Source organism: Papio anubis, chromosome 3, assembly GCF_008728515.1.
Source record: "Papio anubis isolate 15944 chromosome 3, Panubis1.0, whole genome shotgun sequence".
Taxonomy (NCBI): Eukaryota; Metazoa; Chordata; class Mammalia; order Primates; family Cercopithecidae; genus Papio; species Papio anubis.
Window position 1 is genome coordinate 177,278,799 of NC_044978.1, and position 17,814 is coordinate 177,296,612.

Sequence of the window (17,814 nt, forward strand, 5' to 3'; positions counted from 1 at the left end):
AAGAACTGTGTTCCTTCTGGAGGCTCGAGGGGAGAATCTGTTCCTTGCCTTTTCCAGCTTCTAGACTCTGCCTTGGCTTTTGGCTCATTTCTCCACTTCCAAAGTGAATAGTGTAGCAGCTTCTCTCCTGTCTGACTTCTGCCTCCATCCTTACATCTTCCTGTTATGAGACTTGTGATTACATTGGGTCTTTGTAGTTAAGCTAGAACAATCTCCTCATCTCAAGATCCTTAATGTAATCACATCTGCAAAATCCCCCTTGCCATGGAATTTCATATATTTGCAGGTTCCTGGGACTAGGACAGGGACATGTTTGGGAGCCACCATTCTGCTGACTGCAGTGGCCACCCAAGTCCTTTAGTTTACATATCTACCGCTGGCAATGACCTATGTCAGAACTACTGGGAGGGCTTGTTGAAATGCGGATTGCTGGGCCCCACTCTCAGATTTTCTAATTCAGTGGGTTTAGGGAAGGACCTGGGAATTTGCATTTCTTGTGGATTTCAAGGTGATATCGATGCTGCTGTTCCTGGAATCACATTTTGAGACCTCCTGGGCTAAGAGAAGGTAGAATTCCTTGACTTGCTTTCCCACAGAGCCTACATATTTATGGGGAGAGCAATTTCCTAAAAGATCCATTGGAAGCAGAAGCCAGGAGAGAGGGAATGGTTGCATGTGGCAGGGACACCCAGGTCCAGGTTGTTAGGGGCTCCTGCTCTGGAAAAATGTGTGATGCACCAAGGAAGGTCTATGACGAAGGTGCTCAGAATGATAGAGGAGGGTAGAGAGAGGCTGACCGGGATCTTGGTGGTCACTGAGACCCACAAAGTGGTGGGTCCCGAGTCCTGGCTGAGTGCTCCATGGTCTGGCTACCAGTGCTCTGCTTGGAATTCTGGCTTAGTGGGACCCTATACCATGTGGTCCCAGAGATGCTGTTATTGGGACAATTTTACCTGGATCTTGGAGCCAGAGAACAAGCCAGAGGGAGAATCTGCTTTTAATTCTCAGAAATGAGGAGGCTGGATCGAATGACCTGTGGGACCAGCTGACCTGCCTAGCCTGCGATCCTACACGCTCGAGTCCCAAAGCTAATGATGTCATAGCCCTGGGCTGCGTCCGATCTGTGTAGTTAGGTTGATGGGATTAATCAGCTCATGTTAACATGCTGATGATCATGAAATAAAGACGACCATTTCAATAGGATACTCAGGGCTGAGGGACTGAAGTGAAATCATTTGGACTTCTACAGAGGTCACGGTTGAATTATCACAAAACTTCCTTTACTGAAAGCAGATGCTTATTAAGATTAATTTAGTGTGAAAAGTGAACCAGACTGAGTATAAAGGACATTGTCTCCTCAATTATGTAATAAGACACCTCCTCATTGTCCTGTACTCACTGAAGATGATTGTGCATTTCCTCGGGGACATTTCAGCACGGTGAGCCGAGCCGCTGCGCAATCCCTCTTTTGGGGATGTTCAATGAAATCTCAGTGTTCACACAAAGACAAAGTGGGCAGAGACAAAAGGGAACATCAACTGGGAAGGGGAAATGGGGTCTGAAGACAGAACCCATCTTTCTGCTAAAACCACACATTCAGCAATTCCAGAGATGTCCCTTGTCTGAGGATAAGAAAAAGAACTGGGGAATGACTTTGCCTTCTTATAACGATGGTTTGTGCCGGTGACGGCTCATGGCAGCTGTCCCAATATCTTGGGTCCAGAGAGGCTGAACAGGACCACTGGCTAGGACCACAGCTATTGGACCCACATAAGCTCTAATCATCCTTCTGGGCCTCTGCAGGGTTGGTCATCTTCTCACTTTTTTTTTTTTTAATGTCAGTAAGTTCTATTCCTCTTGTTTGTCTGTCTGTTACAAAATACTCCATTTTAAAACTCTTTTCCCTTTGCTCCCTAGACCTCTCCTGCCCAGGCTCTCCTCCCACTTTTTGGCTTCCTCTCCTAGTCCCTTCCTTGGCTCCTCTTCCAATGTTGATTTCATGACTGTTGCTGTTCCCAGGGCTCCAGCCAGTCTCAGCTCTCTTTTTCTACTCATGGAAACACTCTCTTCCTTGAGGTAGTTCATCCACCCACATGGTTTCTTCTGTCATTTTATGTCTAGAGATACCTGGGAGGCAGTGTAGTACCTCCCAGTAGTGGTATTTTTATTTAAAGAAATAAAACCAAGAATCTCCCAGGTCAGTACTGAGAGGAGAGCTTCTTGGTGAAATGGGGCAGCTGGCCACATGGCCCTTGTTGGAGTTTTATTTTCTTTGGAATTCAATTCTTGCTTTCTAACTCCCCACTCCTCTGGGGCATATCAGGAACAACATGCTTTCTTGCAAATGTCTAACTTACTAAGTAGAAGTAAACTCCTTTCCCTTGGTTTTCCTAAAGCATGGTTGAGATGGAAAGAAGCTTTCCTCATATGTTCCAAGCACAAAGGGAAACACAAAGAGGAAAACACAATGAGACCAGGAAAGGTAAACAACTTGGTTTACAAGGTATAAACTAACAGAGCGTGTATGAATTGTCTGTTGCTGTGTAATGTAATTTATACCATAAAGTTTAATGTATAACATAATCATGTGTTATACTAATCATTTCCATGGGTCAGGAATTCAGGAAGGCCTTGGATAGGTGCTTCTCACTTGAGATTTTGCATGCAGTTGCACTCATATGCCTGTTGGGGCTGCAGTTTCATCTGAAGGCTTGACTGTGGCTGAAGGCTACATTTCCAAGGTGGCTCACTCACATGGCCAGCAAGTTCTTGCTGGCTATTGGCTGGAGGCCTCATTTCCTCTGCCTGTGGGCCTCTCCACAGGACTGCTTGAGAGTCCTCATAGCATGATGACTGGCTTTCCCTGGAGTGAGCCATCATTGCAGGAGCTGCAATGCTTTTCATCTAACCTCAGAAGTCACACATTTCAATTTTCTTAATATCTGATTGGTCACAAAGGGGCAGCCCTGATTCAGTATGGGAGATGACTACACAGGGTGTGAATACTGGGAGGCAGAGATCACTGGACACCATCTCTAGAAGTTGGCTATGACATGAGCCAACTTGTTCTTCAGGATTTGCAGGACTGTCCTACTCCATGAGGATCCCTGGGAAGAGAAGCTTTTTAGACCATTATTTTTTTATTTCACCCATAGCCACAAGTTAAGCACTAACTTGCCAAGAGCATTTAGGGCCACCCCTTCTCCAGCTTTATCTTTGGACATAAGAGTGGATAATTAATCAGTCTTACCTCACCTCTCATCTCATGGTATACTTTCATCCTTTGTCTATACAAGACTCCTTTTTTGCTTTATTCATTTATTCTTTTTTTTTTTTTTAAATCTCCGATCTATACTTGTACTCTCTCTCTTGCACCCCCTCCCTGAGAACTGCCACAGGCAATTGCTTTGAAATGTTTGGTGGGTGTCCTTGCATTTTTATACATATTATAAGTATGTAGCACTGTTTTGTCTGTTCATGGATTTTTAGTTTTCATGAATGTTGGACTAAAGGATTTATTCCATATCTCATCTTGTTCATTATCTGTGGACTCTAGGAAGGATGTCTGTTTCATTTCTTATTCATTTTCCTAGTGATGGATGGATACCCAGATTACCTCCAAACCCTCTGTTATAAGTGATACTTCAAAGAATCCCTTGTCCCTTCAGGTTCTGAGTGAGTATTTCTCTGGAGTTTCCATCCAGGTGAGGGCCCCTGGGAAGGCATACTCATACTCCATATGACTACAAAACAGCAGGCATCTCTTCAGGGCACTCTCTTCTCCCAGACTCCAGTCCAAAGGAAAAGGATGTCTGCTTATCTCCCTTTCAGCATTCATGCCCAGATCCAAGGTTTTGATTGAGAAATGCAGCTCCCCCAGGAAGCCAGATGAGTTGTGGCCCTCACAGGGATGAGAGTTCACCCTTACAGGTGCATTTGCAGGATATACCCTCACATGGCACCCAACATCCCCAGAAAAGGACTGCCATTGCCATGCTCTGAGAGGGCATTTCCTCCTGCTCCCAACTGCATGTTTCAATCCTTCACCTCTCTGCTGGAGGTCTGACCTGTTTATTCCATTCCCTGCAACACATTCCCCTTTTGAATGTTCCAAAGGCCTCTCAACTGCAACTTGTTCATACGACTCTTTGTCTTCATGGCAATTAGTTGACCCAATGATTCTACTATTAGGTATATACTGAAAAGAAGTGACAACAGATGTCTACAGAAAAACTTGTACATGAATATTCATGGTGACATTATTCTTTTTTATTTTTATTTTTTTAAAATGGAGTCTTGATCTGTCATCCAGGCTGGAGTGCAATGGTGTGATCTCGGCTCATTGCAATCTCAGCCTCCCAGGTTCAAGCCATTCTCCTGCCTCAGCATCCTGAGTAGTCAGAATTGCAGGCGTCTGCCTGGCTAATTTTTGTATTTTTAGTAGAGATGGAATTTCACCATGTTGGCCAGATTGGTTTCAAACTCCTTACCTCAAGTGATCCACTTATCTCAGCTTCCCAAAGTGCTGGGATCACTGGAGTAAGCCAATGTGCCTGGCCTCGTAGTGGCATTATCCTTAATGACAATAAATAAATAAATAAATAAATAAATAAGCTGGAAACAACCTAAATGTCCATCAACTGATGAATGGATAATCAAAATTTGGTCTAGTCACAAAATGGAATATTATTCAGCCATAAAGAAGAATGACTTACTGATACATGTTACAGCACAGAGAGACTATGAAAGCATCATGCTAAGTGAAAGAAGTCAATCACAAATGACTCCATTTTCATTTCATTTACAGGAAATGTCCAGAATAGGCAAATCTGTAGAGGCAGAAAGTAGATTAGTGGTTGCCTGGGGCAGAGGGGGATGGGAGATTATGGGTAATAGCTAAAAAATACAGGGTTTCTTTTTAGGTGTGATAAAATGTCTTAAAATTGATTATGGTGATGGTTGCACAACTCTATGAATATACTAAAAACCCTGGACTTGTAGACTTTAAATAGGTGAATTGTGTGGTATATTTAGTATATTTTACAATATACTACTGTTGCTAGAAATATGGTGTAGTTGGCTGGGTGCAGTGGCTCATGCCTGTAATCCCAGTACTTTGGGAGGCAGATGGATCACCTGAAGTCAGGAGTTGGAGACCAGTCTGACCAACATAGTGAAACCCGGTCTCTAATAAAAACACAAAAATTAGCCTGGCATGGGGGTGTGCACCTGTAATTCCAGCTACTCATGAGGCTGAGGCAGCAGAATCGCTTAAATCCGGAAAGCAGAGGTTGCAGTCAGCCGAGATCGTGCCACTGCACTCTACCCTGGGTGACAAGAGTGAAACTCTGTCTCAAATAAAAAAAAAGAAAGAAAGAAAGAAATATGATGTAGTGGTGGTTCAAGCACTGGTTTGGATAATTTAACACAGTGATTCCACTATTAGATATACACTGAAAAAAAAATGAAAACAGATGTTCACACAAAAACTTGTACATGAATGTCCATAGTAGCATTATTCTTTTTTTTTTTTTTTTTTTTTTTTTGGGACACCAGTCTGTTCTGTTCATCCACTGGGGTGCTGCTCAAGTTGAAGCCAACTTTGAAAACTGCCTTCCACGTGTATAAACCCTGGCATAAATTCTTGTGCTGTAAGGAACTTTAGCGAGCACGTTGTCTATTGCTTATTCATTTTGCAGATGAAGAAATAAAAACTCAGAAATGTCAGGGGACCTGCTGATCCCATGCAGCAGGTTTGCAACAGAGCTGGGACTAGACCCCCTCTATGCTTGATAATTTCTGCTGCTTAAACATTTAAGCAGAAAGTTCTGGTCCTCATCCTTCCCTCCTTGCAAAGTGAGAACCGAACTGTAGCTCCGGAGGCCTGGAGGTCTGGAGGAATGAGGCAGGGGTAAAACTATTCCGGCCAAGAAACTTGTTAGTTACAATGGAGAAGCAAACTCCATGCCTATCGCCTCCTCCTGAGCAGGCCTCTGGGCCCCTGACCCCGTTTGAAACCACAGCCTGAAACACACTTCGTCTTTGCCAGGACAGACAAAAACTCACATTAAAGAAGCAGTGGGCTGCTGCCTATGCTGAGGTGAGGAGTGGGCAGGAGGCTGGGACGTACCTCCACCCACGAGGGGCAGGGGCTGGCCAAAGCTGAAGGCAGGTACAGATGGTGAGTGGGGAGGTGAGCCGAGGGTCACTCCAAGGAGAGTGGGGACTTTTGTCAAATCCTAAGGTCAGTGGGAGACTGGGCTGGGAGAGGAGGCAAGGAACAGCACATCGTAGAAATTGAAAGTGAGGAATGGGAGAGGCCCAGGGCTCAGTATGCAGGCTGTGCACAGCGGAGGTTGCCCGGCTGTCTCTGATGGGCTGCTGGTGGGGTGGGGTGGGGCTGGGGAAGGTTGGCTTGCTAAAAGAAAGGCTGCGGCAGTCACATGTTATAGGGTACTTCTGTGAGAATTAGGGAAAGGAAATTGCTCTGTGTCGATGCAGTCTTACCCAGGCACATGGCTTGGGGATGACGTATGAAGTGGACTTTATTTCCCTGGGTTTAGTTCCCTTGCTGTGCAGTGCACAGCTTGGACAACCACACATGGGCAGCCTTGGCTAAAAGGCTTTGGTTCACCAGGTACTTTTCTCATCGCTTAACTTAACTTGTTAACTTAACTCCTGGCTTCCTAACACTCCCCATGCAAGGCAGCCCCAGTTCACCCCTAACCCCAGGAGGCGCCAGGAAACAGAGCTGGAGCTGCGTCTACTGCTTGACTTCTCAATGCAAACTTAACTATTTAAAAGTGTACACGTCAGTGGCATTCAATACATTCACAATGTCATGCAGCCACCACCTCTGTCTAGTTCCATATGTTTTGTTATTGCCTCAAAGGAAACCCTGTACCCACGAGGCAGTCACTCCCCATTCCTTCTCCTCCAGCACCTGGAAATCACGAATTTGTTTTCTTTTCCTACAAGTTTGCCTATTCCAAACATTTTGTATAAACAGAATCAGGCCAGATGTGACCTGTTGCATCTTGCTTCTCCCGCTTAGCATCGTGGTGGAAGATTCACCCATGGTGTAACATGCGTCAGTACTTGAATCCCTTTTATGGCCTTAGGATAGGCCAGGGCATATGTAGCCCACATTTTACCACATCTTGTTTATCCATTTATCTCTTGATGGACCCCTGGGCTGTTCCCATCCTTTGGCTGTTGTGAATATTGCTGCTATAAATACGCATTTACAAGTTTTTGTTTGAACACCTATTTTCAGTCCTTTGGGGGTACAGAGCCAGGAGTGGAATTGCTGAGTTACACAGTAATTCAACATTTAACTTTTTGGAAAACTGCCAAACTGTTTTCCACAACATCTGCACCATTTTACATTCCTGTCAACAATGTGCAAGGGTTTCCATTTCTCCACCTGTGTCAACACTTTTATTTTCCATTTTAAAACATTATAGCCCCCCTCGTTAGAGTGCAGTGGAATCTCATTGTGGTTTTTGATTTGCATTTCCTTGATGACAAATGACATTGTACATATTTTCATGTGCTCATTGGCCGCTTGTGTGTCTTCTTCAGAGAAATGTCTACTCAAGTCCTTTGTCCATTTTTAAATTGGTTGTTTGTCTTTTTTTTGTTGTTGAGTTGTAAGAGCTCTTTATATATTCTGGAGGCTGACTGACTTTTATTCTTCTAAGTCAAAGGTGCTTTAACTCAAGTCCTGTCACTCGAAAAGAAGGCTGGGTGCAGTGGCTCTTGCCTGTAATCCCAGCACTTCGGAAGACTGAGGCGGGAGGATCACTTGAGCCCAGGAGTTTGAGACCATCCTCGGCAACAGGGTGAGACCTTGTCTCTATAAAAAAAATTTAAAAAAATTAACCAGAGATGGTGGCATACTCCTGTAGTCCCAGCTACTCCGGAGATTGAGGCATGAGGATTGCTTGAGCTTGGAAGGTCGAGGGTACAGTGAGCTGTTGATTGCACCACTGCACTCTAGCCTGGATGACACCACTGCACTCTAGCCTGTCTCAAAAGAAAGAAAGAAAGATAAAGAAATTCTAAATGTAAATACTATCCCTCCCTTGTTTACTCTCGAAAATGTCAACAAGCTACTGGGCAATTCTGTGCCTCAGTTTCCTCATCTGTGCAATGAGGTTAATAATAGTAGCTGTTTCCTAGGGCTGCTTTAAGAATCAAATGGGCTCATGTATGTAAGGTACTTAGAATGGTGCTGGCTGTACGATGCAAGGTCTCCATAAAGGTTAGCTATGGCTATTGTTATCATTATGGCAAACTAGCACAATCATGATCATTGACAGCTTCACTTTAGGTCCTAAGGCTGGGCAGAGGTGAGGGAAATGACCCCATTTGTGAGGTCCTACTGTACTCTAATCACTTCCCTTATATTTTTTAGATTTCTCCTCCCCCTATCCTTTTGAGGTAGATAAAATGGTGTTCATTTAAGGAAACTGGGCTCAGAGAGGTTAGGCGACCTGCCCAAGATCCACAGCTCATTTGTAAGAGCAGGATGAACATGGATCACCTGCTCAGATCTCTCCCCAGGCCCTTCTCAGGGTGGCCTGCGTCTGGCAGATCAAGATGGGGGTTTCCAGGCTCTGGCAGCATGGCCCAAAGCAGGACAATGCTGAAGCACTGCCCCAGTTCCAGAAGTGGCCCCGGGATCATCCAAGGCCATGGCTGGGCCTGCACTGCAGTTCAGCTTCTCTCTCTGTCCAATGCTGATTCCGTCTTCTGTCTCCGAAATAAGCTTCCTGCTCATACATACATAGGTGTGTGTTGGACTGACAGTTTTCTCTGGACTGATAACTTTCAGCACCAAAACTGGGAACGTCCTGGGTTTACTGGGAAGATTTGTTTCCCTATGCATGCTGAACTCCACTGGAGTCTGCCTCTTAAGGACCCCTTCTGTGACTGCGGCTCACAGCGAGCTCAGTCTGGTGCTAAAGGTCAGGCTGTGTCTGCCACACACCCCAGAGGAGTTGTAGAAGGAAAAGAGAAGGTCAGGGCTTCTGCTGCTGTCCACTTTGCTACCTTATGCTGTCCCGTTTGGGACAAGACTCAGTTCTTTCCCAGATTGAGGTGAAAGTTATCAAGGCACTAGAAGGTGAACATCTGAGGTCCAGGGCTGGGCTGCTGCTGCAGTGTTCTGAGCTCCTGGCACATGGTAGGGGCTACAAATTCGCTCACGAGGAGGGATGCTCTCCTGGGCCACTGAAGGTTGGGGAGCAGGAGGCCTGGGCAGTACAGCCTGTCACCTGTGCTTCCCAGCCAAACCCCCATGCTTTTCCAGAGACTCAAAAAGCAGCTGAAATGGTTTTCTGAATATCCCTCATCTGTCCACTTAGGCTCCAATTGCCCAGGCTGACTTCGTTGTTAGAAGCCAGCTGATCAGTTTGCTACAAAGCTGTATAAACAAGATAAACAAAGCTCACCATTGCCAGATTGTCTGTAGGGTTCCCCCCGTCTCTTTTCTTTCTTTTAGACTCTGGGTTTTTTTTTTTTTTTTCTTGTTTGGGGTTTTGTGGGGGTTTTGCGGTATTTTTGCCTTTGTTTCCTGACAATAGTGTATGGGTATCTCCCTTATGTGTGAGTGTATTGTCAGGATTCTTCAACAGGATATATATGACATATAACATATGACATATAACATGTTGTATATATCCTAGTATATGTTATATATCCCATAAACCTATTATGTATTATATATATATCCTATATATAATATATAATATTACATACACACACACACAAAAAAAAAAAATAATAAGAAATTGGCTAATTTGATGATTAGGGAGGCTGAAAAGTCCTGACTCAGGAAACCCAATGTAGAGTTCCAGTCTGAGTCTGCAGGCCTGAGAACCAGGAAAGTCAATGGTAGAATTTCCAGTCCAAGTTTGAGTCTGAAGGCCAGAGAAGACAGACGTCCCAGCTCAAAGGCAATTAGACAGAGAGAAAGAATTATTTCTGACTCAGCCTTCCATTCTGTTCAGGCCATGAACTAGCTGGATGAGGCCATCCACACTGGGGTGGGCAATGCTCTTTCCTCAGCCCACTGACTCAAATGCAAACCTCACCTGAAAGGCCCTCACAGGCACACCCAGAAATAATAGTTGACCAAACATCTGGGCATTCCCTGGCCCAGTCAAGCTGACACATAAAGTAAACCATCAGAGCGAGCAGATGGGCATGCAGCTGTCTAATCTGAATGCGTCTGGGTTGTTCTTTGGCCATGCCAATACACAGTTATTGACTATAGACCCAATGACCAATTACTCAAAGAGGTAGTTGTATCAGAAACCAGATACTGTTAGGATGTGGGTTTTGGGATGGACAATCTCAGGGCAAGTTGAGAGTAGCTATAGTCCTAGAAACTTGGGTTGGACCATATACCCTTAAAAATTCATGTCCACCCAGAACCTCAGAATATGGCCTTATTTGGAAGTAAAGTCTTGGCAGATATAATTAAGATGAGGTCATCCTGGATTAGTGACGATGTCCTTATCAGAAAGGGACACAGATACACACACAGAGAAGACAATGGCATAAAGGCAGAGGCAGAGTAGAGTGATGCAGCCACAGCCAGGGAATGCCAGGAACCTCTGCGAGCTGGAAGAGGCCAGGAAGGATCCTCCCCTTGGAGGATCCTCTCCTGGGAGCCTCGGGAAGGACTGTGGCCCCAGTGACACCCTGATCTCAGCCTTCTGGCCTCTTGAACTGCGAGAGAGTAAATGTCTGTTAAGTCCCCTAGTTGGTTGTTGTATTATTCTGTTTTCACTCTGCTGATAAAGACGTACCAGAGACTGGGTAATTTATACAGAAGAAAGGATTTAATGGGCTTACAGTTCCATGTGGCTGTGGAGGCCTCATAATCATGGCAGAAGGCAAGGAGGGGCAAGTCATGTCTTACATGGATGGCAGCAGGCAAAAAGCAAGAGCTTGTGCAGGGAAACTCCCCCTTATGGAGCCATCAGATCTCTTGAGACTTACTTACTCATGAGAGCAGCACAGGAAAGACCTGCCCTCATATTCAATCACCTCCCACCCCACCGGGTCCCTCCCACAAGATGTGGGAATTCAGGATGAGATATCAGTTGTCATTCCTTGCGGCAGCCCTAGAAAATTAGCACAGCCTCCTTCTTGCATAAGCATCCACTGGGCCTTTTTGCCCCTCAAGGGTGATTGCCTGGTGCCATTCCTCTTTCTGGAACACTCTAGCAGTTTGGCAGGATTCGCCTGTCAGGGGCCTTTCCCCCTTAACTGTAGATGCTGGATCCCTAGTGTCTGCCTTGGGTGGATTTTAGTAGACCTTTTTTTATTTTTTTATTTCCCAGTTGCTTATCAGGGCAGAAGGTTCAGATTAACTTCGAGGAATCATTTGTACTTGAGATAAGAAAGTCCTGTTAACTTTGAATGACTGCAGGAGGCGAGAGGGGAGCTGAAATCAGAAACTGTCTGGGTCCTTGAGGGTCATAAGAGAAGTTTTCTTGCAGGGGGGCACTGCTGGGCAAAACCCCATGACCTGGGGAGGTTTATGGTGCCCATCTTGCAGAAGAAGAAGTCACACACAAGTGCATTGGGATCTGCAGGCCTCCAGTCCCTCCCAGAATGTAAAGGGCTTTGCTATTTGTTCTTATTACAAAATAAATACATATTCACTGGGAGCAATGCAGATGAGAACTAAATTCTTTTTTTTTTTTTTTTTTTTTTTTTAATCTTGCCCAAATTCCTATCTAAGGGGTCTGGGGAGTCATGCTCTACAAATTATAAATTCTCATCAGATGGGTTTTGTTTAACCCTATATATGGTGACTTACTTTCCAACCTGACTGGTATATCATTACAAGACAAGGAAACAAAATATTTTACCCCAAAACATGTTTCTTTGCCATATTTTGAAATGGCCCTGCAAAGCTGTCCTTTATGGGGGGAAATTTGCATCTGTAAAGAATCTCTTTTAACACAGCTACATCTTTTTCTTCCAGACCCTCCCAATCCTGAAGAGATTAACTAAGATCTGAATAGGAAACATTTGTCATCTATTGTCTCTAAGGGCAGTCTTCAAAGAACTTTGGTCTCCACAATGTTTATCTTAACCTGAACACCCCCTTTCTATCAATCCCAGGTCTTTAGACAAACTCAACCAATTGTCAACCAGAAAATGTTTAAATTCACCAATAGCCTGGAAGCCCCTGCTTTGAGTTGTTCCACCTTTCTGGACCAAACCAATGTATTTCTTCAATGTATTTGATTGATGTCTACTGCCTCTCTAAAACCAAGCAATTTTTGGTTGGATAAAACCAAGCTGCACCCTGACCATCCTGGGCACATGCTCTCAGGACCCCCTGAAAGCTGTGTCATGGGCCATGGTCACTCATATTTGGCTCAGAATAAACCTCTTCAAATATTTTAGAGAGTTTGACTCTTTTGGTTGACACAGACAATAAGCATAAAGGGGTAAAAATGCTCCTTACTGTCTTCCCACCTAACCAGCATGAACACTGCATTGGCTGTTTTCCAGTTGCTCCTGTGTGCTCATTCATGCCCATAGATGCCTTCTTTGCTTGTTTTGATGTTAAGAACCACGTGTACTACACAGATTGTAAGCTGCCTTTTCACTTTATGACATATTGTGGACATCATTCCATGTCCATAATTATGAACTGACATCATTTTCTTTTATTTATTTATTTATTTTTGAGAGAGAGAGAGAGAGTCTTGCTTTGCTGCCCAGGCTGGAATGCAGTGGTGCGATCATGGCTCACTGCAGTCTCAAACTCCTGGGCTCAAACAATCCTCCCGCCTCAGCCTCCCAAGTAGCTGGGACCACAGGTGAGCGCCACCATGCTCGATGAATTTTTTTACTTTTTGTAGAGATGGGGTCTTACTATGTTGTCCAGGCTGATCTTGAACTCCTGGACTCAGGCAATCCTCCCGCCTCAGCCTCCCAAGTGGCTGGGACCACAGGTGAGTGCCACCATGCTCGATGAATTTTTTTACTTTTTGTAGAGATGGGGTTTTACTATGTTGCCCAGGCTGATCTTGAACTCCTGGACTCAGGCAATCCTCCCACCTCAGCCTCCTAAAGCACTACCACATCCAGCAATATCAACATTTAATTTCCACCTCAGTCTACCAAAGTGCTGCCACACCCAGCAATATCAACGTTTCAAATTGCTGCATAGGAGTTCATTATTGCCAGTGCCTCCTTCCTTTCACACTCCCCTGCTGTTGGGTTTTTAGTTAGAGTGTGCAGATGGGAAGGATAGACACATATCTGCTGAGGAGTTTCAGCCTGAAACCAGTCAGTGTTAAATTGCTTTTCCTCGTGACTTTGTTTTCCTAGATACAAAATGGAAGGATTTGTATTTTTGATGTGATCAGAGTGACAACATGCTATAGAAATGAATGAGAGATGGCTGGATTATGAGTTCAAAGTTCTCAAGTGGGTTGTGTGTGTGTGTGTGTGTGTTGTTTGGTGATCTTTCCTTCATCAAGGACAATCAAAGAGGAAGCCGTTTGGAAGCATGTTGTTTCCTGTTGGGTAGGCTCTAGCGTTTGCTTGTGTTCCATCTCCAATGGGCAAGTGGGGAGAAAGGAGTCTCTGGATCCTGTATTTAAAGCTCAGCCACACCAACTAGCTGAACAAACCAGGGTGGGGGGGATTATCTGACCTGGTTTGCCTCCATTTCCCCATTAAATTAGTTTCCGGTGGCCGCTGCAACACATGACAACAATCTGGGGGTCATAAAACAATGGCGATTTATCCTCTCACAGTTCCAGAGGAAAGAAACCCAGAATCAAGGTGTCGGCAGGGCCGTGCTCCCCCTAAAACCTCCAAGGACAAATCCTCCCCAGCCTCTTCCAGCTCCCGTGGGTTGCTGGCATCCGTGGCACCCTTTGGCTTGTAGCTGAGTCAGTCTGATTTCTGTCTGTGTTGTCACATGGCCTTTTCCCCTCTGTGCTTCTCAGTGTCCAAATCACTTTTTTTTTTTTTTTTTGAGATGAAGTCTTGCTCTGTCACCCAGGCTGGAGTACGGCAGCTCGATCTTGGCTCACTGTAACCTCTGCCTCCTGGGTTCAAGCTATTTTCCCGTCTCAGCCTCCCGCGTAGCTGGGGTTACAGGCGCCGACTGCCACACCCAGCTAATTTTTTGTATTTTTAGTAGAGACGGGGTTTAGTCATGTTGGTCAGGCTGGTCTCGAACTCCTGGCCTCAGGTGATCCACCCGCCTTGGCCTCCCAAAGTGCTAGTATTACAGGTGTGAGCCATGGCGCTCGCGTTTTTTTTTTTTTTTTTTTTTTTTTTAATAAAGACACTAGTCATTGGCTTTAGGGCCTACCCTAATCTAGTGTGACTTCATTTTACCTCGAATACACCTACTAAGATGTTGTTTCCAAATAAGGTCACATTCTGAGGTCTGAGTGGACATAGATTTTGGAGGGACACTTAACCCCCAGTAACATTCTTTAGGAGGAAATATAATTTGGGGAATTCGTTAATACGCAGAAAACACTTAAAACAGCAACTGGCCCAATGAAATCCTCAAAAATGTTGGTCGATGCATGGTTGAGAATTTTGAAAGGGCTCACGAAAAAGCTACTGTGGAACTCGCCCCGGAAACTCACCTCATGGCCAAGCATCCCCCCAACCCCCACCCCCACCATACCTTTTGAGTCTTTATGTCTCATACACCAGAATATTAGGTTTTCCTCTTGCAAGCCTTCCATTAGAGAATGCTTTTCTGGTGAGTTGTTTATGCATGGAAAATGCATAAAAAATTTATAAAATAAACCCATTTACTTCCAGGCGAAAGTTAGCATTTTGCCCAGAGTGAATTTTTGTGGCTGAGCTATAAAATTCTGAAAATAAGTGTTTCTAACGAAACTGAGCTACCCTTTAATGAATATCACCGTCCTCGCTATAACAAAGAATGTACAATATTTGGCATGATGCACTCTGGAAAAATCGCTTAATATGTAATGTGAGTGATGGCTCTCTTTGTGAGCCAAGCTCTGTTTTCATTTTGTGGGAGTAATTCAGCTCAACAAACATTTATTGGGCGCCTACTAAGTCCCAATCACCCTACTAGGCAGTGGGGATATAAAGCTACCCCCAACCCCAAAATGAGTGGGAGGGTCCTGTTTTGTAAACACGAATGAGCTCTTCAATGGGCACATGCTGGGCACTATGCTGGTGTTTTATGTACATTAACCCATATCGTCCTAACAGGGTCCCCGGCAAGAGAGGCCCACTGTCTGTATCCCCATTTCCAGATGGGGCACAGAGGTCAAAGAAATTTGCCCACTGTGATGCAGCCAGCAAGTAGACAGTCAGGGTTCAAATCCAAGCAGTTCGTTGCAGAGTTCCTGTTCTTGAACTGCTGTCCAGGACAGCAGCATCAGAGTCGCAGTTCAGGGAGGCGGATCCAGTGCTACCGGTGTGAGCACAGGGGCTGCGGAGGCACAGAGGAGCGGCACCTCCCGCACGTAGTCTAGCGGGTGCAGAGAAGGCTTCTTGGAGGGGTGGGTGTCCTTATGGGGAATTGGAGTGGGGGCTGGGAAGAGGAGAGGGGACAAGTGACACAGGCCCTGAGCTTAACAACAGCATGGCGTGTGTGTGCATGCGTGTGTGCTCGCGTGTGGTAGTTGTAGCAGGCTCCTGCATCGAGGGTGGGAGCGAATCAAGAAATGAATCCAGAGACGTGGGCAGACGTCAGTCTGAGGCACAGCCTGGGCGCTACCCAGCGGAACGCGAGAGGAGGGCAGGAAGGAAGGCCTGAGTCAGGGTTTTTAGGAGGAGCAGTAATTCAAACATTTCAGGACATGCCACCTGGACGTTCTTTGCAGGGATGAGGGAAATAAAAGAAATATAGACGAGAAAAAATACAAATTACTATTTCAAAATTCCACCCAGCCTACTTTTTTTCCCTCTCTCATTAGATCTATTTGTGCCGTCTACTTAAGGGTGGAGGGTGGGAGGAGGGAGAGGAGCAGGAAATATTACTATTGGGTACTGCACAGAATTCCTGGGTGATGAAATAATCTGTACAACAAACCCCTGTGACATGAATTTACCTATGTAACAAACCTGCACATGTACCCCTGAAACCTAAAATAAAAGCTAAAAAACAAAAATGAAAATAAAAAGGCTACAGAGCATCAGGAAAAAAAAGATCTCTTTATGCCCATTTCATCTTTTAGCCCCCAAAGTCTGAGGTTTTCATGTTTTTTGTTGAATGTGGGATGTTCCTGCTGAAATAATAATAATAATAATAATAATAATAATAATAATATCAGCTGGGCGTAATAGCTCTCACCTATAATTCCAGCACTTTGGGAGGCTGAGGTGAGAGGATCACTTGAGGCCAGGAGTTCAAGACCAGCCTGGGCAACCTAGCAAGACCCCATCTCTATTAAAAAAACAAAAAAACCCAAAAAACTAGTCCCAGCTACTTAGGAGGCCAAGGAGGGAGGGTCAATTGGGCCCAGGAGTTTGAGGCTACAGTGAGATATAATGGCACCACTGCACTCCAGCCTGGGTGACAGAGTGAGGCCCTGTCTCTAAATAAATATATGAATAAATGAATGAATGAATGAATGAATGAATGAATGAATGAATAAATAAACCAACACTTGCAAACACTTCTTATGGACTGAACATTGTTGCAAATATCTTATGTGTTTCAACTCATTTAATCCTCGCCAGGACTCCGCAAGGCAGGCACTAATGGTCTCCCCATTTTTAGATGGGAAAATCTGAGGCACAGAGAGTACCCCAGCATCACAGTGTGGGAGGGGTTGAGTTAGGATTTGAGTCCTGCCAATAGCTCCTTTGTTCAGCTCCATCATTGCTCCTAATGGAGTCTTCCCGTAGGCAAGCCACACCATGCTTGGGTGTCACTGGCAGGATTCAGGTGTGCTGTGGACTGAATTTGTTCCCCACAAATTCCTATTTTGAAGCCTCAGCCCCCAATGTGATGGTATTAGGAAGTGGGCCTTTGGGAGGTGATCAGGTTTTAGATGAGGTCATGAGGCTGGGGTCTCAGGATGGGATTAGGGAGCTTGCTCTGTCACCACCATGGGAGGACACAGCAAGAAGGCAGCCACCTGCAAGCCAGGAAGGGGTCTTCGCTGGGACCTGACTGTGCTGGTGCCCTGACCTTGGATTTCCACCTGCAGAATGGTGAGAAAATCAATTTCTATTGTTTAAGCTACTTGATCTGTGGTGTTTTGTTACAGTAGACAGAGCAGAATAAGACAAGGTGTTCCAAGACACTGAATCTAGTAGCCCTCAGAGTGGTTACTCTGATGCAAGCTCACCAGCTGCTTCTGGCTGGAGCAGCCTCTGTTGTGAACCCAGTGAGCCACTAGACACAATGTATGTGTGTGTGTGAGCCATAGCCAGATGAAGGCAGTGCTTCCCTGTGTCCTGCTTTAGAATAAAGGGTGTTGTTAAACTCATGACAAATGGCACTTCCTGTTGGGGGTGTGACCTTGGGACAGATACTCAGGGGCCAAAATCCAGCTCTCCCCCTCCCAGGGCTCTGCGTAAACTTGGGCCTATTTAACTTCTCTGAACCTGGGTCCTCTCACCTGTAAAATGGGGGTACTGATACTTATCTCTCAGCATTGATGTGACAATTACATGAGGTACTCTAGGTAAAGTGTCCAGCACCTAGTGAATGCCTAATAGGTGGTGGGGATTTACATTCATATGATACAATTTTCCTTTCAATACCCAGCTCTGGTGTCTCTTCACCTAGAAACCCTTCGTGGTTCTCTCTGCTCA